This window comes from Eumetopias jubatus, unplaced genomic scaffold (genome assembly GCF_037043125.1).
Source record: "Eumetopias jubatus isolate StellerSeaLion01/CBP00866 unplaced genomic scaffold, mEumJub1_p1.0 scaffold_16, whole genome shotgun sequence".
Classification (NCBI taxonomy): domain Eukaryota; kingdom Metazoa; phylum Chordata; class Mammalia; order Carnivora; family Otariidae; genus Eumetopias; species Eumetopias jubatus.
The window spans coordinates 71,555,238-71,582,522 of NW_028274822.1; the positions used below are offsets into that span (position 1 = coordinate 71,555,238).

At 46.3% G+C, this 27,285-nt stretch overlaps 1 protein-coding gene and 1 pseudogene across 1 annotated transcript in view; one reads left to right on the forward strand and one right to left on the reverse strand.

The window, feature by feature from the left end:
* Window positions 1–27,285, reverse strand: part of EMID1 (EMI domain containing 1) — an 81,937-nt gene that overhangs the window by 48,798 nt on the left and 5,854 nt on the right. Inside the window, exons 2-7 of the mRNA XM_028124702.2 lie at window positions 23,039–23,192; window positions 11,743–11,819; window positions 11,458–11,614; window positions 10,303–10,356; window positions 9,242–9,364; window positions 6,439–6,561 (exon numbers count right to left, since the gene is read on the reverse strand). The gene's annotated coding sequence lies outside the window, so the exon portion shown is untranslated. The remainder of the gene's footprint in view (window positions 1–6,438; window positions 6,562–9,241; window positions 9,365–10,302; window positions 10,357–11,457; window positions 11,615–11,742; window positions 11,820–23,038; window positions 23,193–27,285) is intronic.
* Window positions 15,635–17,001, forward strand: LOC114225207 (serine/arginine-rich splicing factor 10 pseudogene; annotated as a pseudogene).

Sequence of the window (27,285 nt, forward strand, 5' to 3'; positions counted from 1 at the left end):
GGGTGTCATGAAAGGGAAGGGACTGGGTAAATGTCAGTGGCCTTCAAAGCTTCTGCCCAGACAAAGGGTAGGGCCGGAGGGCTAGGCCTTCCCCAAGCGTTTCCAGGTTGGGGAACAATGCCCGCTTTCTGTGCCTTTGATCTGGAGGCCTAGCCCTGTTGCCCCTCCATCCCAGAGCAGGGGACACCCCGCTGGGCCAGGGCGGGGGTTGCTGGGGGCCCCTCCAAGAGCCTGCAGCTGCCTGGACAAGTTATTTACGCTCCATGGAGCTGCCCTTCTCGCCCGGCTCATTCCTTCCTCATGGAGCTGGGTCTGCAGCTAGAAGGGAACGGTAGGAAGGAAGCTGTCAGAAAACCATAAATTAGCCCTGCAAGAGGGCCTTCTGCCGTCCTCAGGAATCCTGGAGAGGAGAGGCCTGCACCTTTGGGAGTGGGGGCAAGACAACAGAGTGGCAGGACCGGGCACCTGGATTTGGAGTCAGGAGGCCTGGATGTTCTGTGTGATCTAGAGTGGGTCCCTTCTCTCTGGGCCTCAGTCCTGCCATCTGGAAAGTGGGGATGATACAAGACTTGGGGACTCTCCTGTGACTGTGCTTTGTTGACTGTGAAGGGATGGACAAATGAGAGGCCTTCTGCTTAACATTTGTCCCACTTCCCATCCTCTGGTATCTTCCCCCCAAACCCCCCTCTTTTCTCCTTTCTGCCTTCCACCTCTGTCCCATCTGCCTCCCGGTGACGTCCCTTATTCTGTTTCTCTTTTCACACCTGTCCTTCTACAAAAATGGGTTAATGAGGTCTCCTTAGGCAGCATCCACCTAGCTGGGCGGGGGGGGGGAGGGGGACAGGCAGGTAGAAGGAGGAGCTGTGAGCTCCTTCATACTAGAGTGTCAATGACTAATATGTTGAATGTTGTTAAATGTTGGAGGGCAGTTAACAGAGATACTTCCTCATTTAAGTCCTAAATCACTGGTAGTGGAACTTCTAGGCTGGTAAGGGGGATGTCTGGTGACCAATGGTCTAGGAACGAGGTCTGCCAAGTGAGAGGGCCTTCTGTGTGGGAAAGTGTCTATCTCCCAGCCGCAGTGAAGTGAAGCCCCCCCCCCCACCGCCCCCGGATACATGTGGAGTGGTGGCCATAAGTCTTTGTGGTTAGATGGGTCTGGCAGGAGTGAAGGGCAGGCAAGAGGAGTCGCTCAGAGCAGAGGCCCCAGGACCCTGCTGGTCCTAGGTGTTTCCTGCTGGGCCATGAGCACGTGATACCCCTGAGATGAATGGTTTCCTTCAGAGGAAGTGCTTCTGAGGGGGAAGAGGAGAACGAGAGGAAGGGGAGAGAGGAAGAGTCAGAGGAAGACAGAGAGAAAGAGAGAGGTACTCAGAGAGAGAGAGAGAGAGAGAGAGAGAGAGAGAGAGGGAGCCAGCAAGCCCGAGATAGAGGAAGACAGGTAAGCCAGAGAGATGTAGAAAGTAGATGGACAAAAAAGAAAGAAAGTAGATGGACAGAGAGACAGAAAAAGATAAAGGCAGAAAGGCACACAGAGATGGGCTCTTCAGGAAGAGGACCCCAGGTTCTGCAGGGGCTGGGCAGGGGGAGCGAGGGCCAGGGTGCTGTCCCAGCACCACTCTGGAGCCTCATCCATTTCTCTGCACCCCACAGGCTCTGGCCTCCCTCAGAACCCCGCCCCCCTGCCCCCAAGGGTGGGGAGCTGGTCTCCGCCCCCCCCCCCCCACAAGCCTGGCACTGTCTGACCTGGGCTGGTATCAGTTGTGTAATAGAGCCCCTGGGCCCAAGAGAAATGGATTCCCTAGCCTCCTGCTTGGCCTGCAGAGTCGACAGGTGGATCGACAGCCATATGGGGGGATGTGTGTTCTTTGAGCACTTGGACTCCAGGCTCTTCCTGCCCCATCCTCTGGTCTAGCCCTGTGGCACTAAGCCTGGATCCTGTGTCCATCTGCCCACCACTTGGCTTTGTCCCATCCAGCCTTCCCCCTTCATGGGGTGTGGCCTCAGTCTCCTTGGGGGCCTTACCTCCTCTCTGACCCTTCCAGTACTTCAGGATCTTCCCAAAGGCAAATGAAGCTAATTCACCATGTGGGGAAAACTTCGGCCTCCCTGTTGCCCTCAGGTTGAGAACTGAATATGGCCTGGCCTGCTCACCCCCTCTCTGCTCCCCACCCTGGGACACCAAATGTGTCTCGGTTCTCCCGACCACCCTGTGCTCTCCAGCTGGCCACACAGCTTTCCTATCCTGTCCCTTCTGCCTGCCAATGCCCACTCACCATCACTCTCAGCTCAGCTATCACCCCCTTTGCCTCTAGGAAGATGCCCTATGCCCCCCCAAGACTGGGTCATGTGTCCTGGGCTTCCTCACTCACAGCGTTCTGTGCTAGGGCCATCTGTTGATTTGTCTGATTCCCTTGATAGATCCATAAATAGGCATAGATGCTGGGCCCTTTTTGTAATTTTTCTAAGAGTTCTAGGAAAGATACATACCCCAGACACCATCAAAGATACATTTGGGTACTTTAAAATTTCTGCATAGAGAAAGGTAATGTGATTAACTGTGGGAAAATTAGCAACGTATCACTCAGAAAGAAAAGGTTAATTTCCTCCACATATAAAGAGCTCTTACAAATCAATAACTTCAATGACCCAGTAGAGAAATGAGCAAAAGGTATGAACAGGCAACTCAGAATGAAAAGGCATTCACCTTCACTCAAAAGAAAAGCAATGCAAATGAAAACTATGATAAGATAGCTCCCTCCAAAACTAATGCTACACACTTAAACCATTTTTGATAAGATGGGTTGGCAACAGTGTGGGAAAAATGTCACTTCACCTATGCCCTCTTTGGAGCAGTTTGTAATATGTAATAAAAGGCAAAATATATACTCCTTCGACCTAGCAATTCTACACTGAGAAGGTCTCTTACACACATATTTGCAAAGAACAGAAGGACTCTGGCGCTATTTGTAGTAGTAAAAGACTGGGAGCAACCTAAACACCCATTGCAGGAGCCTGGTAAATTAAGGCACATCCATCAGGGGAATGCTAAATTGCCACTAAACAGAATGAGGGCAGAAACAAACTGTGGTACACTCTTACAGTGGAATATTAGTCAGCCATTAAAGAAACAGAGTACTGACACATGTCTCAGCAAGGATAATGGATAAACCTTGAAAACATTATGCTGAGTTAAAGAAGCCAGACAAAAAAGACCACATATTGTATTCATATGTAATGTCCAGAACAGGCAAATCCATAGAGGCAGACAGTAGATTAATGGTTGCCAGGGGCTGGGGACGGGGGATGGGGAGGGACTGCTCCCGGCTACTGGGATTTTTAGGGTGATGAAAATGTTCCAAAATTAGATAGCAATAGTGGTCCCACAACTCTGAATACACTAAAAACCACTGACTCGAACATGTTAAAGATGAATTTTGTGGTATGTGAAATACATATATAAAGATGAGGTAGATTAGGGAACACTTTCCAAGATCAGTTGTGAAGTGAAAAATGTTAAGTACAGCTGGGTATAAATGCTGCTGCCGTTTGGGGGGAAACTGCAGGAATATATACCCATGAATACTTGGATCTCGCACTCACTGTCTCAAGAGGGATTCACGGGAAATTAGTAACCAGCTGCCTTTGGGAAGGTGAACTGTGGGATTGAGGGTGTTTGTTTTCACTGTGAAGCCTTTGACATGGTTTGAAAAAAAAAAATCAATACCCCAAAGTACACATGACATAGTCATCATTCCAGCCCTGGTAGCAATTTCCTGCAGCTTGGGGGGGCCCCTGGGTGCCGAGGTGAGGTTTCTACGCAGATTTCCACCACTGAGCAGGCAGAGGTCCACTAGCACCAAGGCTGCATCAGGAACTGTACCTCTGAGCTGGGAGGCGGCCCCCTCCCTGCTCTCCCCAGGAGGACCCCCAAGCTCCTGTCCTCAGCAGGCCTGGCCCAGGGCTTCTGGTTGCTCAGGACACACCTGAATGGACATTGTTCAGGGAGGTGATAGAGAGATGGGAAGGGCCAGAGGGAAAGGCCCATCCCAGGAATTGGGTTGGCAGACGGCCAGGGCAGCCCCCCCCCCCATATCTGCAGGCCGGAGCCACGTGAAGCTGAAATTGGCTGAGTCGTTCCCCTTATCCCAGGGAGGGAGGAAGAGGGGGGAGGGGAGCCGGAAACAGAGAAGAGGAGGGTCAGAGATGGAGAGAGACTGAGCCCTCATGTCTGCATAGAGGAGCTTGAGCCTGACACGGAGAGAGGGCAGGTCAGCATAGAGTCACACAGGCAGAGACAGAGATAGGAGTCTGAAGGAGGACAGGGTGGTGGAGAGGAGCATGGGGGCGGGGAAGAGGGGGGTCAGCAATGACCTGCTTCCTACTGGGTCAACCTCAGGCCGTTATCTATGGGACTGCAGACTGCACACATTATCACGGTGGCCCATGCAGAGGTATTCTGCCCAAGCAAATGAGGCCAGGGAGGCTGATAAACTGCATAGCTAGCCATGGCAGAGTGGGACCCCACGTCTGGCTCCAGACCCCTGGAGCACGTGGTCAGGGCTGCCCAGGTCCAGAATCGGCCCTGTGGTCCCCTGCCCTGTGGCCATCTCCCTCCTGATAGGGGCCCCCTGGCCCATCGGGGCTGCTTGTGCCCTGTCCCAGGGGGACATTCCCAGGGGCACACCTACCTGCCTTGGAGTCCTCCAGCAAGAAGGACAGCCTGTTTTCAGGAAGGGGCCCAATATGGGGCTAACGTGAGATTTGTAGCCCCGGTTGACCAGGAGGATGTTTCAGTCCTGCCTTTGTCTTCCTCCCTGTGTGACCTTGGCCACGTTGTTTCCCCTCCCTGAGCCTCAGTGTTCTTGCTTGGAAGATGGGGATAGCAGCAGCTACCTCCCAGGGTAGATTGTTATGAGGACCATTTACTTTTTTTTTTTAAAGATTTTATTTATGTATTTGACAGAGAGAGACACAGCGAGAGAGGGAACACAAGCAGGGGGAGTGGGAGAGGGAGAAGCAGGCTTCCCGCGGAGCAGGGAGCCCGATGTGGGGCTTGATCCCAGGACCCTGAGATCATGACCTGAGCCGAAAGCAGACACTTAAGGACTGAGCCACCCAGGCCCTCCTATGAGACCCATTTAAATGAGCTTCTTGCCCAGTGGCTGGCACCTCTGTTCAGGGAAAAGTGCCCGTGTTGAGTCTGAAGCATGTGACACATAGTTTGCAGAATGAGACATCTGGGCAGCCTGGGGACCTGAGAGCTGGGACAGACAGAAGGGTCAGCCTCTGGAAAAGAGAATGTCGGGGGAAAATCTAGGGTTTCCTAAAGGCTCTTTGCTACTATTCATTGTTGCTTGAAATGCTTCTATTGGCCAATCTCTTGATTTCCTAAAGCAAGGAAACTTCATGTTGAAATTCAAAGCTCTTCTCTACGAGGGCTATCATATTTATGCAAGACTAGGCTGAAGAGTTCACGCCCTGTCATTTTGTCCGGCTTTGGGGGCTCAGAACTGGTCCTCTCTAGGTACTCAGCCTGCAATTAGGAAGCTTTGCCAGTAGGTGGCGTCTTGGGTTTGCACCCACATCCATCCACTCCTAGGCTGCCTTTTGAGAATAGGGCTACCGTGACTTTCTTCAGACGTGTGGGAAAAAGTGCTGTCATCACTTAGCAATGTCTGTCCTGGGTGAAGGTGGGGAAGGTAGCAGCTTCTCTGCCAGGCATCCTGCCACCTCTACATTGTGTGGTTGAGTAAATAAGCATGTTTTTCTACTTAATGGTACTTTTTAGAATAGTGGGACTCTTTTATATATATATATATATATTATATATATATATATTTTAGAGGGGGGAGGGGCAGAGGGAGAGAAAGAGAGAGAATCTTAAGCAGGCTCCACACCCACGCGTGAGCCCAAAGCAGGGCTCGATCCCACAACTGGGAGATCATGACCTGAGTCAAAATCAAGAATCAGATGCTTAACCGACTGAGACACTTGGCGTCCAAGTAGGACTCTTTCTCAAACACTTGGGTATAAATATTACAATTGCTCATCACTGTTTAAGAAGGGATGCTCATAAGAACATACAGTTTCGGAATGGATATTTACACAGCAGGGTATTTAAAGAAAATATGTAGGTACAGCCTTCCGTACTGGTCATGGACAGTTAAGAATTTCCAATTTTTCCCCAGAGTAGTTTTAAAGGGAGAGAATTTTTTTTCAAGGTTTTATTTATTTATTTGACACAGAGAGAGAGGGAACACAAGCAGGGGGAGTGGGAGAGGGAGAGGGAGAAGCAGGCTTCCCGCTGAGCAGGGAGCCCGATGCAGGGCTCGATTCCAGGACCCTGGGACCATGACCCGAGCCGAAGGCAGACGCTTAACCGACTGAGCCACCCAGGGGCCCCATAAGGGAGAGAATTCTAATGCATCTTCTTACCTGCTTTTTCCTTCATGCTCATAAGCAGCTCTGTCTTGGAGTTGAGATCTTCACAGCTTCCCACAGGTCTGCGGCTGTCTGCTAGCTCAGCCTCCGTCTCCGAGAGCCAGTTCTTGGAAGAAACTATAAAGGAGCAAGAAAGCCTTTTTGGCTGCACCCTTCTTAAGAATTGCTGGGTTTTATAAAATCATTCTTTTTCATCAGTAAACCCTCAAAGGCTTCTTAGAATCTTTTTTAGTGGTAAAACATTATAACGACAATATCATATCATTAACATTTCCTAAAAGAAAATAAATCACTTGTAATCCATCCACCTTGATATAATGATTCCCCAGGTTTTTGTTGGGATTTGGCCTCCTTTGTTTTTAAGACCTTTTTTTCTTTTTCCCCAAAGAGAGGTTTTAGCCCCCTGAAAAGCTGTCTTTAGACAGTTGAAAATCCTCCATTCTCCTAGCTGTTTGTCCTTTGAAGTCAAATCTGGTTTCATTTCTCATCTGTACTGAATGGCTCTTTATGGATAGTCACAGGAGGGATCAGGCGGAGGCAGATATAGGCTGTCTTCTGCACGGGCCGAGAGTTGTCAGTTTCTACACACACGGCAGCCTGTTCAGGCACAATGTGAGTGAACACAAGCAAAGAGGGGTGTCTGCAGGACCGGACACCAGATATCTTTGTTTGTGGGGATTATGGGCTCTGTCTATATTTTCTTGTTTCTAATTGGTCATTTGGGTGATCCCTAATGTATCATGTTTGCAATTTAAAATAGAAGTTATTTTTAGGGGCACCTGGGTGGATCCATCAGTTAAGTGTCCGCCTTTGGCTCAGGTCATGATCCCAGGGTCCTGGGTTGGTTGTGGAGCCTACTTAAAAAAAAGAAAAAAGGAAAAAACCCCACATTCACCACTCCTAGGTATATCCTCAAGAGAAGTGAAAACATACAACCACACAAAAACTTGCATGCAGCCTTGTTCATAATCCAAAAGTGGAAACAACCCAGTGCCCATCACTGGTGAATGGGTAAACAGTGGTTTATCCATGCAATGGAATATTAGACAATAAAAAAGAACGAGGTCTTGATACATGCTACAATGTGTATGAACCTCAAAAACAGGACGCTAAATGAAAGAAACCAGTCACAAAGGACCACAGATTGTCAGATTCCATTGCCATGGAATGTCCAGAATAGGGAAATCTTTAGAGACAGAAAGCAGGTTAGTGGTTGCCAAGGGCTGGGGAGAAGGAGTAGTTGGAGGGAAATGAGGAGTGACTGCTAATATGTATAGGATTTCTTTTGGGAACAATGAAAATATTCTAAATTTGATTGCAGTGATGGTTGCACAACTCTGAATATACTAAAGACCATCAACTTGTACGCTTCAAATAGCCCAATTGTATGATATGTAAATTATATTGCAATAAAGCTGCAATAAAACACACATTCAAATGGAACTTAAGATTTTAAAGGTGAGAAAAAAAGTGTTCCTCAGGACTCTGAGGAAGGAAGATGGGCAGGGGTGGGAGGTGGAGGGAAAGGTCCAGCCGCGGCTGACCTTCATGCCCCCCAGGAACATCATAGGACACCAGCTGGATGGTGGCTGGCGACCATCTGCAGTGGGCGACATGGGCTTTCTCTGGCTGAGCTCCCTGCACAGAGAGCGAAGACCAGTGAGCCCACGCTATAACCCACCGCCATAACTCATGACAGCGGCAGCCCAGGGGCTGTGGGAACTCAGAGGAGGCCCCTAACTCAGCCGAGGCTGTCAAGGGAGGGGCATCTGAACTGAGGCTTGGCTGATGAGCGATGAGCCATGAGCGAGTCATCCAGGTGGAGCCCAGGGCAGTCCCAGGTTGTGGAAACAGTGGTGGAAGCACAGAGGAGTCCTGAGGGCAAGAACAGACTTAGAACCCCCTCCCACCCCCCCACCCCCGCCGTGGGAACCAAGGGCAGGGCAGTGTTGTGGGAAAAGGGTTGGGGGAGCAGCAGAGGGATGGATGCCTGAGGGGTCCCTGGGGCCAAGCGCTGGGTCCGGGCTGCTTGCCGACGCCCAGTGAGCCACTGTGAGTTAACTCCGGAGGGATATGGGGCTGGCCTCTGGTTTTGTAAGACGCCTCTGGCTGCACGGGCTGGAGGCCGGGAGACAGAGGTTGTTGCAGTGGCCCAGCTTGGATGATGGTGTCTGGAGCTGTACACAGGGGTTGAAGGGTGACCCCCAGGTCCTAGAACCTGTGAATGTGATCTTTTGGGGACAAAGGGTCTTTGCAGATATAATTAAGGATTGTGAAATCAGCTCATCCTAGATTACCTGGGTGGGCCCTAAACCCAATGACAAATATCCTAATAAGAGACACCCAGAGGAGAGACAGAGAAGAGGAGAAGGCCTCGGGAAGACAGAGGGATGCAGCCACAGGGTAACGAATGCCTGGAGCCACCAGAAGCTGCAAGAGGCAAGGAGGGACCGCCCTCCCGCCCCAGCCCAGCCCCGACCCCACCCAGAGCCTTGGGAGGGAGGGAGGCGCTGCCGACGTCTTGACTTCAGACTTCTGGCCTCTAGAACTGTGAGGGAATACATTTCTGATGTCTTAACTCACCCACTTTGAGGTAATTTGTTACAGCAGGTCCTGGACCCTGATACAGGAGGTCACAATGAGGGATGGAGAGAAGTCACCAGAATCTAGACATATTTTTAGGAGGTTGAAATAACCTTTCGCACACCTCCTCTCCTGAATCCCCCAGCATAACCTTTTACTCCAACGAGGCAATAATTTGAGCCTCATTCCTCCAGCTGAGAACCATGTCGCTCACCTGTAAAATGAGGTAATTGGTAACAGCCGCCCAGCCGCTGAGGCTCCGGGAGTGCGTAGGCCTGGTGTCTGCCACACCGCAAGCATTCAGTTCGTGACCGCGATGGTTATAAAGTCCTGAAAACTTAGAGAGTATGTGAAATAGTATTTGGCCTTGCCAGTTTTCCGCGAGCCTCAGAACCTTCCTCTCTGGCCTCCTGGGCACTGAGTGGAGTAATGGCATCGTGGATGGAGTTATGGGTTGAATTGTGTCCCCCCAAAAGACATTGTAGTCCAATTCCACAGAACCCGTGGATGGGACCTGATGTAGAAGTAGTCTTTGCAGAAGACCATTTAAGATGAGGTCACTAGGGTGGCCCTAATCCAACATGACCGTGTCCTTATCAAAGGGGGAGTTTGGACACAGACAGGCATGCATGGCAGGGAGATGACGTGAAGACACAGGGAGGCCATCTTCGGGCCGGGGAACGCCTGAGGCCACCCGATGCCAGGAGAGAGCATGGAACCGATTCTCCCCCATGGCCCTCAGAAGGAACCAACCCTGCTGACACCTCAGTTTCAGTCTTCCAGCCTCCAGACTTGTGACACAATGAATTACGTTGTATAAGCACCCAGTTTGTGGTACTTTGTCTTGGCCACCCCAGGGCACTGATGCCAGTGGGAATAAGAGGAGTCTCACTGTTGGGGGGAACCAGGCATTCCAGGGCCTGTGGTAATACCTGGGGGCCAGTGCCAACCCCCCAGCCCCCAACAGTCACCGACAAGGCCTGCGGCCAGGCTTGGCTGCCTCTCTGCTCCCCACCACCCCAGCAGGAGGGCACCAGATGCTTCCAGGACAGAAGTCTGGGATGCATTTGGAAACCCTGGCAGAGGGGTTTCAAGTTCGGCCCCATCCCGGTCAGCGGGGGATCTGCCATCTGGATCCTGTTTGCTGTCCCCTGGCAGGGGAATGTGAGCAGAACTGTGGAACGTGGTCAGGGAGGGGGTGGCTCCCTTTGTGGCCAGGGCCCTGGGTGGGGAGACAGCAGGCCCTGTAGTCGGGCCCTGGGCTCTGCCACTTACTTGCTGGGTGACCCCAGGCCCCTCATGGCACCTCCCCAGTCTTGGTTTTCTCGCCTGTAAAATAAGGACAATAGTAGAATTTGCCTCCAGAGGTTGCCTCCAAGATTCAATGGGATAATGCGAATAGCAAGATGCTTGATGAAGGGGAACTTGAGATTTTTTTTTTATTCTTTAAAAAAAATTGGGGTAAATATACAGAATATAAAATTTACTATTATAACCATTTGTAAGTGGTTCAGGGGCTTTAACTATGCTCCCACTGTTGTGCTACCACGCCATGTGTGTCTAGAACTCTTTTTGTCTTACAAGATTGAAACTGTGTCGCCGTGAAACGCTAACTCCTCATTCCCCCTCACCGCCCCCCAGCCCCCGGCCCCATCATTCTTCTTTCTGTCTATGGATTTGACCATTCTAGGTATCAGTGGAATCATTGAGTATATAGTAAACATACAATCCTTTTGTGACTAACTTCACTTAGAATGTCCTCAAGTTTCACCCATGTTGTAGCATGTGTCAGCATTTCCTTTCGGCTTTTGGTTTTTCTTTTTTAATGAGAAAAATATTAGTGCTTTGTGCTGTGGCAGGCTCCTAGCCACCTTGGGTGGAGGCGCCGAGCAGCCCCTCGGCTTATATGGCTGAGGGACAAGCGGGTACTCTGGTTCTGGAAGAAGCTTGCTTCCTGAGACAGTGTCTGCTCTTGGGGCCACCTGCACCCCTAACTCTCGTTTGGGGAGCTGGAAGGGGGCATTTTCTTAGGGATGCTGGAGCTCCTGACCTGTTTCCTTTTGAGTTTCTAAAGTTTCTAAAAGGAGGTCCTAGGGTTCTGGGAAGCCACACGGGGCTGGAGCAGGGGTGGGGTGCTGGTTCCTAGCCTGCCCAGAGGTGGGGTGGGGTGAGGACATGGCTGTGTGCTCATGAAGGCTATGTGTATAAATTTGTGGAAACTAATAAGGGGGAGTGGCTAAAATGCTGGGGGGACCCAGTCTAATTTGGGGTGTCTCAGTCAGCACCTGAGAGGAGTCCTAGAAATCTCCCCTTCGGGGCTATCTCTGAGTTCAAGTTCTGCCATAAATGCAGGCAGGCTGGACCCTGCCTGAGAGAACCCCCAAATTCCCAGACATAGGATGGAGCCCCTGGCCCCTGGGTCACCCTCACCCTCACACATGGCCAGGCTTGCATTGCTCCCTCTGACGTCCGGCTCCCAGTGCCCAGCAGAGCCTTCCTCCCAGCACACAAGTGAGATGGAGTGGTTCTTGGAAGGATGGTATACTCAAAAGGCCTTGGGGTCATCCTTCTGCACAGTGATCTTCAGCTTCCAGGGAGAAGGGGATGCAGAGGAAGATGGGGCTGAGCATGGGGCCTGGAGGTCAAACAGACCTGGGCCCCTCACGGGCCTGAGCGGGGCATCCGACCCACCTTCATCAGCTGTAGTCTCCTTACCTATAAACTGGAGATTGTAATAACCTGGACTCCTGATGGGGCGGGCGAGGATTCAGTGGGATGATGTACAACTGTGCCTGGAGCGGTAAGAGTAAATGGCCTTGTTACCATTAGGAGGGAAGACAGCTGCCCAGACTGAATGTGCATCGGGACACCCCCTGGAATGGTTTTTTTTTTTTTTTTGGATGTGTCAGTTCACTTTCTGGCCACTGGACTCTTCTAGAAGTTGCACACAGATAAAAGGTCCCAGTTAATGAGGATTCTGGTTAAAGTTTTAAAATTCACAGCAAGCCCACTCCGCATAATAATGTATCAGCAACACAACAATCCTTTAATCTCGAAGGAATTAATTGCTGGGCCCAGCAATTCAGGGCACGCTGACAGAATCCTTAATTTCTTGAGCTGATGGTTTCAAAAAGCGACTGATTTTAGACTGGCTTCTCTCTACGCGTCCGCGAAACTCCCACAGTTCTGACAAAGGGCGAGATTGTCTTGATGTCTTACTCAATAAGAATCATGTATGTGGGGTCTGAATTAATGTCAGCTCTGAAATTTGCCTGCTGGGTGGAACGTGGCAGACTGAATCCCCGGGAGAGTCAATGCGGGCTCTGTGGCCTGGGCATACCGGGCACTGTGTGGGGAATGTCCTCACTCGCCCCACACATGTTTGCTGAGTGCCCACTCGGAGCCCGAGCGCAGGTTTGGTGTCGGCCATGCAGGAGCAGGCACGACCAGCCCAGAACACAGACCAGAGGCAAACCCATAGTCAGATAACCCTAACTGTACGTCACGATAAGGAAAGAATGGCAGGGAGTGAGGCAGGGTATGTGTAGCGAGTAATAAAGACCTAATTTAGGGGCGCCTGGGTGGCTCAGTTGTTAAGCGTCTGCCTTCGCCTCAGGTCGTGATCCCAGGGTCCTGGGATCGAGCCCTGCATCGGGCTCCCTGCTTGGTGGGGAGCCTGCTTCTCCCTCTCCCACTCCCCCTGCTTGTGTTCCCTCTCTCACTGTGTCTCTCTCTGTCAAATAAATAAATAAAATCTTTTAAAAAAATAAAAAAAATAAAGACCTAATTTAGATGGCAGGGCTTGGGGGTGGGGGTGCAGGTCAGAGAAAAATCTTTGTAAGTTGACAGGGTAAGGGTAAGGGGAATTAACTGGTGGAGAGGGAAGAAACTGCTGCCACAGGGCGAGGAGACACCCTGTGCAAAGGCCCTGAGGTAGGAATATACTGTTCTGGGAGCTAGGAGCTACTTTCAAGGGGCTTACAGGGACTGAGGAACATTGGACAAGAAAAGCAAAATCATGATCATCACCATCATCATCATCACAGATGAAAGTGAAATATCATAAATGCTTCATATGGGCTCATGTGCTCTGGGTGCTGTGCTATTCAGGGGAATCTGGATTCCATTTTGGCCCCCAAAAAGACCATCCTTGGTGAATATCAAGAGGCAGGAGACAGTGAAGGGCACAGGCTTTGGGTCAGATGACCTCACTTTACCTCTTGATGCCCCTTTTAAGAGAGAAGAGAAGGCCTCCAACCCTCAGCACAGAAGCCTCTTTATTTAAAAAATTGTATTATATCATATATCATATGACATTATTTTAAGCAGTGTTAATGAGGGTAAAATTGACTACAATAAACTGTACACACTTAGAGTGTACAATTTGATCAGATGTGACATGTGTCTAAATCTGGAAAACCTTCCTCCCAATCAAGATAATGAACCTATCCACCCCTCCTGCCCCCTGTGCCCCCCAGAGCTTCCTAGTGCTCTTTGTATTCCCTTCCTTCCCCCACCCTTCCTCGAACCCCAGGCAACCACTGATCTGCTTTCTGTCACTATAGATTATTTTGCATTTTCTAGGAGTTTGTATAAATGGAATCATACTATTTGTACTCTTTTTTTTTTTTTTTTTTTGGTCCAGCGTCTTTCACTCTACACAATTATTATAGGGTTCCTCCATTGAAATGTCCATCAAGAGTTCATTCCCTCTTGTTGCTAAAGCTATTCCACAGCTTGCTTATCCATTCACCTGTTGATGATACAGATGGGGGTTTCCAGTTTGAGGCTCTCATGAATAAACCTGCTCTGAGCATTTGCATACAAGTGTTTGTGTGGACATGACTTTTCATTTCTCTTGGGCAGAGAGACCCAGGAGTGGAATTGCTCGGTCATAGAGGAGTATGTGAACTTGTAAAGAAACTGCTGAACTGTTTCCCAGAGCGGTTATAAAACAGTCTATACGAGAGCTACAGTTGCTCTTCATCCTCACCAACTGCTGGTATTGTCAGTCATTAATTTTAGCCATTCTAGGGGTGCCTGGCTGGCTCAGTTGGTGGAGCATGTGACTCTTGATCTTGAGGTTGTGGGTTCAAGCCCCGTGTTGGGTGTAGAGATTCTTTAAAAATAAAAGTAAAAAATCTTGGGTGCTTCGGTGGCTCAGTCAGTTAAGCATCTGCCTTCAGCTCAGGTCATGATTTCAGGGTGCCGGGATTGAGTCCCGCATTGGCCTTCCTGCTCCACGGGAAGCCTGCTTCTCCCTCTCCCACTCCCCCTGCTTGTGTTCCCTCTCTCGCTGTGTCTCTCTCTGTCAAATAAATAAATAAAAAATCTTAAAAAAAATAAATATCTTTAAATAAAAGTTAAAAAAAGTTTTAGCTCATTCTAATATGTGTGTAGTGGCCTCATGTGGTTTTAATTTGCATTTTCCTAATGACTGATGATATTGAGGTCCTTTTCATGTGCTTATTTGCCATTAATAAATGGATGGTTTTTTTTTTTGTAAAACGTTTGTTCACATTTTTTTTGTCCCCCCCCCGACACACACACACTTTTTAACTGAGTTGTTTATTTCTGTGTTGTTGTGTTTTGAGAGTTCTTTATATATTCTGGATACAAGTCTTTTATAAGATCTGTGATTTTCAAATATTTTCTTTTATTCTGTGACTTGTCTTTTCATTCTCTAAACATTGTCTTTCAAGAAGCAGATGTTCCCAATGTTGGTGAAGTTCAGTTTATTGATACTTGATTTGTGGATTGTGTTTTGGTGTCATATCTCAAAAATCTTTGCCTAACCCAAAGTTGCAAAGATTTTTTTCTCCGATGTTTTCTTCTAGAAGTTTTATAGTTTTAGGTTTTACATCTAGGTTTATGATCTATGTTTGAGTTAATTTTCATAGATAGTACATGGTGTGGATCAAAATTCTTTTTTAAAAAATTGCATATGGATGTCTGTATTCATTTCCCAAGGATGCCAAGACAAATTACCACATACTTGGTGGCTTAAAATAGTAGAAATTTAATGTGTAATGGTTCTGGAGGTTAGAAGTCTGAAATCAAGGTAGTGCCAGAGCCATGCTTCTTCTGGGAACTCTATAGGAAAATCCATTCATCATGTCTTCTAGCCCCTGGGGGCTGCTCGGGATTCATTGGCTTGTGGCCACATCACTCCCAACTGTGCCTCTGAGTTCACACCATCTTCCCCTCGTGTGCTTGTCCTCTGTGTGTCCCTTATAAAAATACTTGTTATCGGGGCGCCTGGATGGCTCAGTTGGTTAAGCATCTGCCTTTGGCTCCAGTCATGATCCTGGAGTCCCAGGATCAAGTCTCGCATTCGGCTCCATGCTCAGCGGGGAGTCTGCTTCTCCCTCTGCTCTTCACCCCACTCTTTCTTGCTCTCTCTCTCAAATAAATAAGATCTTTTAAAAAAAAAATACTTGTCATCAGATGTAGGGCCCATGCAGATAATCCAGAATAATCTTCTCATTTCAAGACGCTTAACTTAATTTCATCTGCAAAGACCATTTTTTCCCCCAAATAAGTTAATATTCACAGGTTCCAGGAATTAGGATGTGGACATATCTTCAGAAAAGGGGTACCGGTCTGAGGCTCCGCCGCCGGATCCGCGGACGGTTTACTGAGCCCGTTAGTACCTCTGCCGAGACTCACGTTGCCGTCATGTCCCGATACCTGTGCTCCCCCAACACGTCTCTGTTCGTAAGGAACGTGGCCAATGACACCAGGTCCGAAGATTTACGAAGAGAATTTGGTCGTTATGGTCCTATAGTTGATGTGTATGTTCCACTTGATTTCTACACGCGCCGTCCAAGAGGATTTGCTTATGTTCAATTTGAGGATGTCCGTGATGCCAAAGACGCTTTACATAATTTGGATAGAAAGTGGATTTGTGGACGCCAAATTGAAATACAGTTTGCACAGGGGGAATCGAAAGACTCCAAATCAAATGAAAGCCAAGGAAGGGAGGAATGTATACAGCTTTTCACGCTATGATGATTATGACAGATATAGACGTTCTAGAAGCCGGAGTTATGAAAGAAGATCAAGAAGCCGGTCCTTTGATTTACAACTATAGAAGATCTTATAGTCCTAGAAACAGTAGACCGGCTGGAAGACCACGGCGTAGCAGAAGCCATTCCGACAATGAGAGACCAAACTGCAACTGGAATACCCAGTACAGCAGTACAGTTCTGCTTACTACACTTCAAGAAAGATCTGAGAAAGCGGAAAAAGAACCAAAGAAGGGCAGTTCAAGCGACCAAAGGGTGGGTGGAAGGTGCTGCAGTATGAATACTGTACGAATATTTTGACTCTGGTCTGAAAAGATAAAAGAATGTTATCGAAACTACATGGAATAATTGAAGTCCCTTCAAGTTTGAAAGTAAGCATTTTAGGACAAATAAAAGGAAATTCAACTTTGTACTTGTGGAAACTAATCCCTAAATCTGAATAGGTTTATATTGATTCATGGGTAACAGGTCCATAATAAATGAATGGAAACTAGGATGTCTGAATATCAAGGAAGACAGCCATAGTCTCTTACAGTGCCTCTATTGGTCTGTCTCAAACTGAATTGGGTGAGAAAAGGTATGGTCCAATATAAACTTTTTCTTGGTTATCTCTTAAAATCAGTTCCATTTTTGCTATTGGCAAATCTTGCCTTTGTTTATTCCAGTGCCAGTGTTTTTCTGCTTAATGATTTGCTTTGTTGGCATCTGAGTTTATTTACTTGTATGCCATGTGCAGTTTACATCTTCCTTATGTTCTCTTTCCCAGGTAAATTCCAATTATAATACTTGACATCTAGCTAAGAGGGTCCATCTTGTCTCACCTCTGTCCTAAGTCAGTATATTCAGCAAACATTTATTTACTGAGCCCTTACTGTGGGCAAAAATTGTACTGGGTAATTGGGGAGAAAATTCACTTATTTAATAAATGTCTACTGAGCACAATCTAGTGAATCGTTACAGTATGGCCTCATTGTTTTGAGGTGTATTCATAACTGTTTTACACCATTCATATCTTAATGTAATTATAAAACCCAGAATACTATCAAAGATAATTTTGTGATTATCTGCCGTTTAAAAGTATCCAGTATTTCTGTTTGCATCCCATTAATACAAATAATGAAAAAATGTTTTAATCTGTAATAAACTGATTTACTGTGCAAAAAAAAAAAAGGGGTACCATGCAGCACACTATAATTGTTTCAGCACCATTTGTTGAAAATATTACCCTTTTTCTACAAAAATGCCTTTGTACCTTTTAAAAACTCAATTGACCATGGGGCACCTGGGTGGCTCAGTCGTTAATTGGCTGCCTTCGGCTCCGGTCATGATCCCAGGATCCTGGGATCGAGCTCCGCATCGGGCTCCCTGCTCAGCAGGAAGTCTGCTTCTCCCTCTCCCACTCCCCCTGCTTGTGTTCCCTCTCTCGCTGTCTCTCTCTCTCTCTGTCGAATAAATAAATAAAATCTTTAAAAAAAAATCAATTGACCATATGCCTATACAGGTCTTTTTCTGGACTCTTTGTTCTGTTCCATTAAGCTGCTTGTCTATTTTTATACCAATGCTACACTGTCTTAATTGCTATAGCTTTAAAATAAATCTTAAGACCAGGGATTTAAGTCCTCCAACTTTGTTCTTTTTAAAAAAAAAAAGTTATTTTGACTATTCTAAGTCATTTGCATTTCCATATAAATTTTAGAATCAGCTTGTTGATCTCTACAAAAAAGCATGCTGGGATTTTGACTAGGTTTATATTGAAATATATAGACTGATTTAGGGGGAATTGACATTTTGACAATATGGAGTCTTTCAGCCCATGGACATGGTAACCTCTCCACTTATTTAGACTTTTAAAATTTCTCTCAAGAATGTTCTGTACAATGTTTAATATTTTGTATTGTTTTTATCCCTAAATATTTCATATTTTATGCTATTGTAAATAGTTTTTAAAAATTTTTATTTATTTATTTTAGAAAGAGAGAAAGCACATGAACTCGAGTGGGGGGAGGGGCAGAAGGTGAGGGAGAGAATCTCAACTAGATTCCCTGTGGAGCGTGGAGCCTGACATGACAGCATTCAATCTCATGACCCTGAGATCACGACCTGAGCCAAAACCAAGAGTTGGACGTTTAACTGACTGAGGCACCCGGGTGCCTCAATAGTACTTAAAATTTTTAAATTTCCAATTGTTTGTTGCTAGTAATACTATTATTTTTATATGTTGATTTTGTATCTTGCATCCTTATAATATTCGCTAGTTCCAGTAGCTTTTTTGTAAATTTCGTCAGATCTTCAACATAAATATACACGTTATTTGCAATAAAGGCAGTTTTTCTTCTTTCTCTCAAATACGGATGCCTTTTATTTCTTTTTCCTGCCTGATTATATTGGTTAGAACCTCCAGTACAATGCTGAATAGAAGATGAGAGTAGATAGGCCTGTCTTGTTCATGATCTTAAGGGGAAAGTGTTCGGTGTTTTCCCATTAAAGATGATGTTAGCTGTGTGTTTTTTGTTTGTTTTGGTTTTGGTTTTGGTAGATATCTTTTATTAGGTAAGAAAGTTCACTTCTATTCCTGGTTTGCTTAAAGTTTTTATCAGGAATAAATGTTTATCAGCATTTATTGAAATGATCTTATAGTGTTTATTTTTTTAAGTTTGTTAATATGATAAATTACACTGACTGATTTTCCAATGTTAAGGCAACTTTGCATTCTTCAGAGAAATCCACGTGGTTGTGATGTATTACTCTTGTTATAGATTATATATACCGATTATATATTCGAGATGGCTTCTGGAATAGTGGTGTGAGGAGCTCTGTGGCCCCTCTCTCCAGAGAAACAACTATAATTGGTAAAAATTTTTTGAAAAAAACCAACCATTTAAAATCTCTGAAAATGCCCCTAAGAGCATATAGCAAACAAAGAAACATTTATTCAAGAAACTCTACTAAATCTCAGAAGAGCAAGAGTCTGTAGCATTTGAGCCATGGCTCATTCCCCCCCTCCCCTACCCACCCCAACTCAGAAAGAATCAGCAAACTTTTGGATAGACAGATGGAGATTATGCAATCTGATGAACACAGAGAGAGAATGCAGAAAGATGCATAATGGGAGCCCCAGAGGAGAGGAGACAGGTAAAGGAGAGGAAAAACTTAGAGAAATAATGGCTGAAAACGTCCCCACATTTGATGAAAACATTAATTTCCATATCCAGAAAGCTTAATGGACTCCAAGCAGGAAAAATGTGAATAGATCCACACCAAACACATCAGAGTAAAAATGTTCAAAGACAAAGAAATTCTTGACAGCAGAAAGAAAAATGAGTCATCATTTACAAGAGAGCCTCAATAAGACTAGCAGCTGACTTCTCATCAGAAACAATGCTGGAGGAGTGCCTTGGTGGCTCAGTCAGTTGAACGTCTGACTCTTGATTTCGGCTTGGGTCATGACCTTGGGGTGCTGGAATTGAGCCCAGCATCAGGTTCCAGGCTTGGTGGGCAGTCTGCTTGGGACTCTCTCTCTCCCTCTCCCTCTGCCTCTCCCCCATTCTCTTTCTCCCTCTCTCTCTCTCTCTCAAATAAATAAATAAATCTTAAAAAAAAAGAAACAATACTTGAAGGCGAGGCAATGAAAGGAAAAATAAGTCAGCCAAGAATCTTATATCCAGCAAAAACTATCTTTCATAACTGAAGGTAGAATAAAGACATTCCCAGAAAAACAAGAACTGAGAGACTTTGCTACATATTAGTGGATTCAACTTGCCAAAACTGTGTTAAGTGTTTTTGTTTTGCTGTTCATGAGTGATATTGGACTACAGTTTTTCTATTCTTATAACACCCTTGTCCAGTTTGGTATCAGGGAAATAATGGCCTCATAGAATGAATTGGGAAATATGTCTTCCTATTCAATTTCTGGGAGTTTGTATAGAATTGGTATTATTTTTTCCTTAAATATTTGGTAGAATCCCAGGCCCAGAAGCCATTTAGACTTAAAGTTTTGTTTGTAGAAAGATTTTTAACCACATATTCCAAGTCTTTAACAGATAGAGAGGTATTCTGGTTACTCTCAGTTCTTGAATCAACTTTGGTAAATCATGTTTTTCAAGGAACTTGTCCATTTCATCTAAATTGCCAAGTCAGTTGGCATAAAGTTGTTCAAAATACTCCCTTTTTGTCTTTTAAATATCTGCAAAATCCATAGTGATGTCACTTCTGTAGTGTGTCTTTTGACCAGTTTTTACTGGTCAATCTGGCTAGAGGCTAATCGATTTATTCTTATTCTCCAAGAACCAGATTTGGTTCAGTGATTTTCTCTACTGTTTTTCTGTTTTCCATTTATTTGATTTCCATGCCTTTTTTCTACTTACTTTGGGTCTCACTAATCTCACTAATCTCCTCTTCCTCCTCCTCCTCCTTCTTCCTCTAGTTTCTTAAGGTGGAAGTTCTCTTCAGGTTTTTTTTAAATTCACTGAGATTTGTTTCATGGCCCAGAGTATGGTCTGTCGTGGTAAATGTTCCATGTGCCCTTGCAGAGATGTGCGTTCTGCTGCTGTTTGGTAGGTAGTTGTATAAATGTCAATTAGGTTGAATGTGGAGAAACCCTGAGCTAGTCCAAGCAATGAAGAGAAGGTCAAGGGTTGTTACAGAGATTGCAGGAGTATTTCTCAGCCATGGCGAAGGCTCAGGCTGTGCAGGGATGGCCTGTCCAGGGCCTGTGGGCAAACACCTGCCTATGGCAAGGAGAGGTCCAGGAGGGAGGTGCAGGTTCAATGTCACCTTGGCCTTGGGCCTGTCTATATTTTGGCTCCCATGGCTGCCTCCCTGATTGCCGCTGTCACAGGTCCTCTCTACTGGGCTGGGCTGGTGCCCAAGTTTCAATTTCCACCCTCCTGAGGGCCCCAAGCCTTGACGTGGTGACTGGGCTACTAATGAACCTCTGGCCACATAGTCACACTGGATTCTGTGCCCACTTGGGTGGGGTACAGGCACTGTATGTTTGTGTCCTGGCTTCTCTATTTCCAGAAGGGTGTCTGTCACAGAGTCACAGTTATATGACACAGCCACAGAAACATAGCCAAGGGGACACAACCCTGAGGAGGCCACATCTAGGGACACATCCACAGGGTCAGGGTGGGTTCTTGTAGCCCATCTCATGTCCTCCCTTCTGGACTTAGCAAAATACTCTCTGGGGTCCCAGGTGTCCTCAGAAGGTTCTCCTTGGATAATTGGATGTGCTTGTCACATGCATGTGTGTTTCTCAAGCTCCTGCTGCCCGGACCTCTGAGATTTCTGCACACCCCTATGTCCACTCCTTCTCCCTCACCTCTCACCACCTCTCCTCTGGGAAGGGCCTCCTCTTCTGGCCTGTTCCCCTCCATACTTTCCAGACAAACCCTACTCCTCCCCCAGCTCAGCCAGTCCACCCTGAAGTCCACCTTGAGTCCCCCCCATTGGCTTAAGGAGTCCAGGGTACAGGGTAGTGGGGCGTCTCAGGAGGGCTGTCCCCCACCACAGGCACTGCACACCATGCCCTGTGCAAGGACCCAGGGTGGGCCTGCTCATGAAATCCTGAGGTCTCTGTGTGGACTCATTCATGCCCCCAACCAGTACCAGGTGGCCACTAATATGTAGCTAGTGCTGGGACAGGCATGGAATCCAGGGACCCTGCTCTCCTGGAGAGTCAAGCCAGCAACGCTCTCCATCTAGTGGCTCAGCCAGGAGACCTTGGCAGCATAGATAGGACACTGGTATCAGTCAGGGCCTGACTCTCAAAGGGCTAACTGCACAGGACTTAATGCAAGGCTATTACCAAAGTGTGGCAGGGACCCTTGGGCAGATGTCATGGGTGTGTGACCTGCATAGTCACAGGACCCCGAGCTCAGAAGGGCCCTGTGCTTGGTTTAATGCTCTGCTGTCACTGTTTTGAAATTCTTCATGATTTTTGAATAAGGGCCCCTTATTTTAATGTCATACTGGCCCCTGCAGATTATGTAGCTGGTCCTGGGGCTCCAATAGGGATAGACAGATGCCCAGGGACGGCCTTATGGGGGACTGAGGGAGGGATGGCCTTAGCCTGGCAAAGAGGAGGTGGAGGTGTGGTCAGGGCAGAGGGAAGAGTGTGTCTGGGGGCTGGAGGAGAAAGAGTGTGGGCTGTACAAGGACTGAAGCTGGGCATAAGCTGGGGATGCTGGAGACCCCATCCCTGTAGCTCTTGAGAAGATGAAGTGAGTCGATGCCTTCAGGACATTTAACAATGCCTGGAGCTTGATAGGTGTTGAGTAAGTGTTGACAATCATCATCATCATCATTATCATCATCATCATCATCATATTATTATTATTATTATTATTATTATTATTATTATTATTATTACTGAGGTTGGAGAGGTCAGTTGAGGCCAGTTCATGAAATCCCTGGAAGCCCTGCTATCCCGGGAGCACTGGGGAGCCATGGAAGGCTTTAGGCAGGAAAGAGCTGGTCAGTCCTAGGTTCAGGAAGGATCCCCCTGTGGGGGAGGGTGGAGAATGGGTAGGAGGAGGAAGACCACTGAGGATGCTGTTATGGCCGCCCAGCAAAGGATGATTACGGCTTCACATCATTGGTGGCAGAGGAATAAAAGGTAATAGAGGGGATTGGGAGACTGGTCAGGACAAGGCCCCTATTTCTGGGCCAACAGGAGTCCAAGGGCTGGACAGACATGAGCTCCACCTGTCGAATGCAGGACCAGCTGCCTGGAGAGGTATGAGCTTCCTCCCGCAGGAAGGTGCAAGCAGAGGTAGAGGGCCGCTTGCCCGGGATGCTACAGGGGTGCCTGCCCTGGGATGGATGGGCAGAATTTCTGGATTGTGATTTTAAATTATTTGGCCCTGGCACTTACAACTGGAACCAGAGGTAACTTAGGTGGGCCTGAGCTACAGATGGGGTGGTCCCAGTGTGCTATCTGAGGATCCCAAGGCTCTCTCACAAGCACTTACAGACGCACCCACCAAATGCACACTCCACCTGGCATCATCCACCATCCTCGCTTTCTGCTTCTGCTGGGTGCTCCTGCTCCGCAGAGTCCTGTGGCTGAAGTCATCATGGGATTGTAGTTCTCAGAGCTGGTGTCTGGCTAGGAGCTCCAGGAATGCTCAAATCCCGCTTCCAGGGAGGTCCCCAGTTAGTGAAATGCACAAAGACATTGACAAAAAGGAAATCAATAGGCAACTTGGTTCTGGGACACTCTCAGAAAAGCCTGCACTGCACTTTGATGTCACCAGGTGACAAGCCTTTTTTGGGATTAAACAACTGTGACCACTGATCCTGAGGAAGCCACACAAGGCTTTATGTGGCCTTCCAGATGACAAAACATATTGCAACCAGGGCTGAATTCCTGTGAGAACTTCCTCCTTCTGCCCCAGCATTTGTGGCTTGCTGTGCACTGTTTTGATGAGAGATCAAAGGGAGACTCACCTCTGGGGTTCCCACATGAGCTAAGAAAGTTGTGACCTGCCTCAAGTGAGTCAGAGGGTTCTGCTGAGCCCACTCTTTCTGTCTGAGGAGGGGTCATGAAGACGTCCCCTCCGTCCTTTGAAGTCACCACGAGCTGTGCCCACAGAGCTAGGCGATGCTGAGTTTCAGCACTGTAGAGTCCTACATTGCCTGGGTAAAGAAATCCCTCCACCCGCAGAAGGCAGGAAGCAGAAACGAGTCATACCTACAAGCTGCTTAGCACAGTCTTGGGCAGAGAAGGAAAGAACAGTAAAAACCCTTTGACCTCGGTCTCTTGATTTCTGGAAAGTTCCATCTCACTGTGACTCCAAGAGTCAAGAAGTGATGGGCATCTGTAACTTTGGCAGGTTCTACAATGCATGTTATCATTAACTAAGCTAATGGTCAATTCCATAATGTGGACCTCTGGCAAACTGGGCAGAGTCCAAACTCAGGCTCTAGGTCTAGGGGGCCTCCCCCATGCCTGTGGCCAATGCTGAATGGAAGGGGTGAGTGAGGGCATCAGATGTGATAGGAGGAGCAGGGACACCCAGAAGGCCACTCAGGGTGCATGATCATAGGCTTCATGAAAGTCAAGTGCAGTTTCAGGTTAACAGCAAAATTGAAAGGAAGGTACAGAGATTTCCCATATACCCCCTGCCCCATCATCAACATGTACAGCCTTCCCCATAGTTACTATCCTGCAGAGTGGGACATTTGTTACAATTGATGAACCTATATTGACACATCATTATTCTCCAAAGTCCATAGTTCACATTAAGATTCACTCTGGATGTGGTACATTCTGTGGGTTTGGGCAAAGGTATAACGACATGTATTCACCATCATAATATCATACAGAGTATTTTTACCGTCCTCTTTGCACCGCCTATTCATTCCTCCTTCCCCCTAAACTCCTGGCAACCACTGATTTTTGCTGTCTCCATAGTTTTGCTTTGTTGAGAATGTCATAGAGTTGGAATCATACAGTATGTAGCCTTTTCAAATTGGCTCCTTTCACTTAGTAATATGCATTTAAGTTACCTCCACATCTTTTCATGGCTTGATAGCTTATTTCTTTTTTCGTGCTGAATAATATTCCACTGTCTGGGTATACCACAGTTTATCTATCCAATCGCCTACTGAAGGATATCTTGGTTGTGTCCAAATTTTGACAATTATGAATAAAGCTGCTATAAATATCCATGTTCAGGGGTTTGTGTGGACATATATTTTCAACTCCTTTTGGTAAATACCAAGGATAATGATTGCTAGATCATTCAGTAAGAGTATGTTTAATTTTGTAAGAAACCACCAAACTGTCTTCCAAAGTGGTTGTACCATTTTGCATTCCTACCAGCAATGAATGAAAGTTCCTATTGCTCCACATCCTCACCAGCATTTGGTGTTGTCAGTGTTCCGGATTTGGGTCATTCTAATAGGTGTGTAGTGCTATCTCACAGTTGTTTTAATTTGCATTTCTCTGAGGACATAGAATGTGGAGCATTTTTTCAAATGCTCATTTGCAATTTGCATATCTTTGGTGAGGTGTATGTTAAGATCTTTGGGCCATTTTTTTTTTAAGATTTTATTTATTTATTTGACAGAGAGAGACACAGCGAGAGCAGGAACACAAGCAGGGGGAGTGGGAGAGGGAGAAGCAGGCCTCCCGCCAAGCAGGGAGCCTGATGTGGGACTCGATCCCAGGACCCTGGGATCACGACCTGAGCTGAAGGCAGACGCTTAACAAACTGAGCCACCCAGGCGCCCTCTTTGGGCCATTTTTTAAGTTTATTGTTGTTTTAAGAGTTCTTTGTATATTTTTGATAACAGTCCTTTCTCAAATGTGTCTTTTGCAAATATTTTCCCCAGTCTGTAGCTTATCTTCTCATTCCCTTGATATTGTCTTTGCAGAGAAGTTTTTAATTTTAATGAAGTCTAGCCTATCAATGACTTCTCTCATTCTGTCTTTGTTGTTGTTGTATCAAAAACAATCATCTCCATACACAAGGCCATGTAGGTTTTCTCCTAAGTTATAGGAGTTTTATAGGTTTTTTTTTAGTATAGTTTTTCATTTTACATTTAGATCTGTGATCCATTTTGACTTAATTTTTGTGAAGGGTGTAAGATGTGTGTCTAGATTTTCTTAAAATGTGAATGTCCAGTTATTCCAGCACCATTTGTTGAAAAGATTCTTTGCTCCATTGAGCCTTCACTCCTTTATCAAAGACCAGTTGACTATATTTATGGGAGTCTATTTCTGGGCCCTCTATTCTGTTCTGTTGATCTATTTGTCTATTCTTTCACCAATGCCACACCGTCTTGATTACTGTAGTTTTATAGTAAATCTTGAGATTGGATAATGTCAGTTCTCCACTTTATTCTTCTTTTTCAATATTGTGTTGGCTTTTCTGGGTCTTTTGCCTCTCCATATAAACTTAAGAGTCAGTTTGTCCATATCCATAGAATAACTTGCTAAGATTTTGGTTGGGATTGCATTGGATCTATAGGTCAAGTTGGAAAGAACTGACATATTGACAATACTGAGTCTTCCTGTCCATGAACATTTATTTAGTTCTTTGATTTCGCTCATCAGAGTTTTGTAGTTTTCTTCAGGCAGATCTTGTACATATTTTTTTAAGACTTATATCTAAGTATTTCATTTTGAGGGGTGCTAATATAAATGGTATATATTTTTTTAATTTCAAATTCCACTTGTCTATTTTTGGTATATGGAAAAGGATTAACTTTTGCATATTAATCTTGTCCTGCAACCTTTTTATAATCATTATTACTCCTGGGAGGTTTTTTTTTTATAGATAATCATGTCATCAGTAAACAAAGACAGTTTTATTTCTTCCCTCCCATTCTGAATACGTTTTATTTCCTTTTTTTTTTTTTTTAGATTTTATCTACTTATTTGAGAGAGAGCACACATGGGGAAGAGGGGGAGAGAGAGAGGGAGAAGCAGGGAACCTGATGCAGGGCTTGATCCCAGGACCCTGAGATCATGACCTGAGCCAAAGGCAGACGCTTAACCGACTGAGCCACCCAGGTGCCCCACTTCCTTTTCTTGTCTTATTGCATTAGCTAGGAGAGACCATGTCCATTTTTAAAGCCACTGTATCCCTTGCACCCAGCACCATGCCAGGCATACAGTAGATGCTCAATAAATATTTATGGGAAAAAAATGAATCCTTTGGTCACTCAGGGGCAGAAAGCCTAGGAGGAGAGTGTGTGGTGTGTGCATGTATGTGCATGTATGTGTATGTCACGTGTGTATGACAGTGTATGTGTGTGCACATGCCTACACATGCATGTGGTGTGTGTGTGTGGAGATAGAGAGAGTGGTTTGTGTGTGTGTGTATGAAGGATCTTCTAAGAGTGACCCTGACCACTAGTAAACTCAACCCAGTCACTGTTCTGGAATCAGACTAATTTGGAGAAGCAGCCCTTCCTCTTGGAGAGAAATGAAGAGGGACTGGAGCAAGGCAGCACCTTTCTCTGCCTCCTACTTTTTGTCCTCCCAAGACCAAAGCTCCTCATGACCTGGGAGGCAGTTGGGGAGAAGGTGCTTCTTTCCCTCAGGACTCTCCAGAGGAGAGAAACACATCTTGCTATTTGGAGTCCAGTATCTAACAGGGTTAGATCCAACATTTCTGTTGGTCCTTTCTTATGTCACTGCTACTCAGCACAGAGTTCAGACATATCCAAGGGACAGCTGGGTTCAAATCCCAACTCTGTTATTTATTAGTTGTTTCAT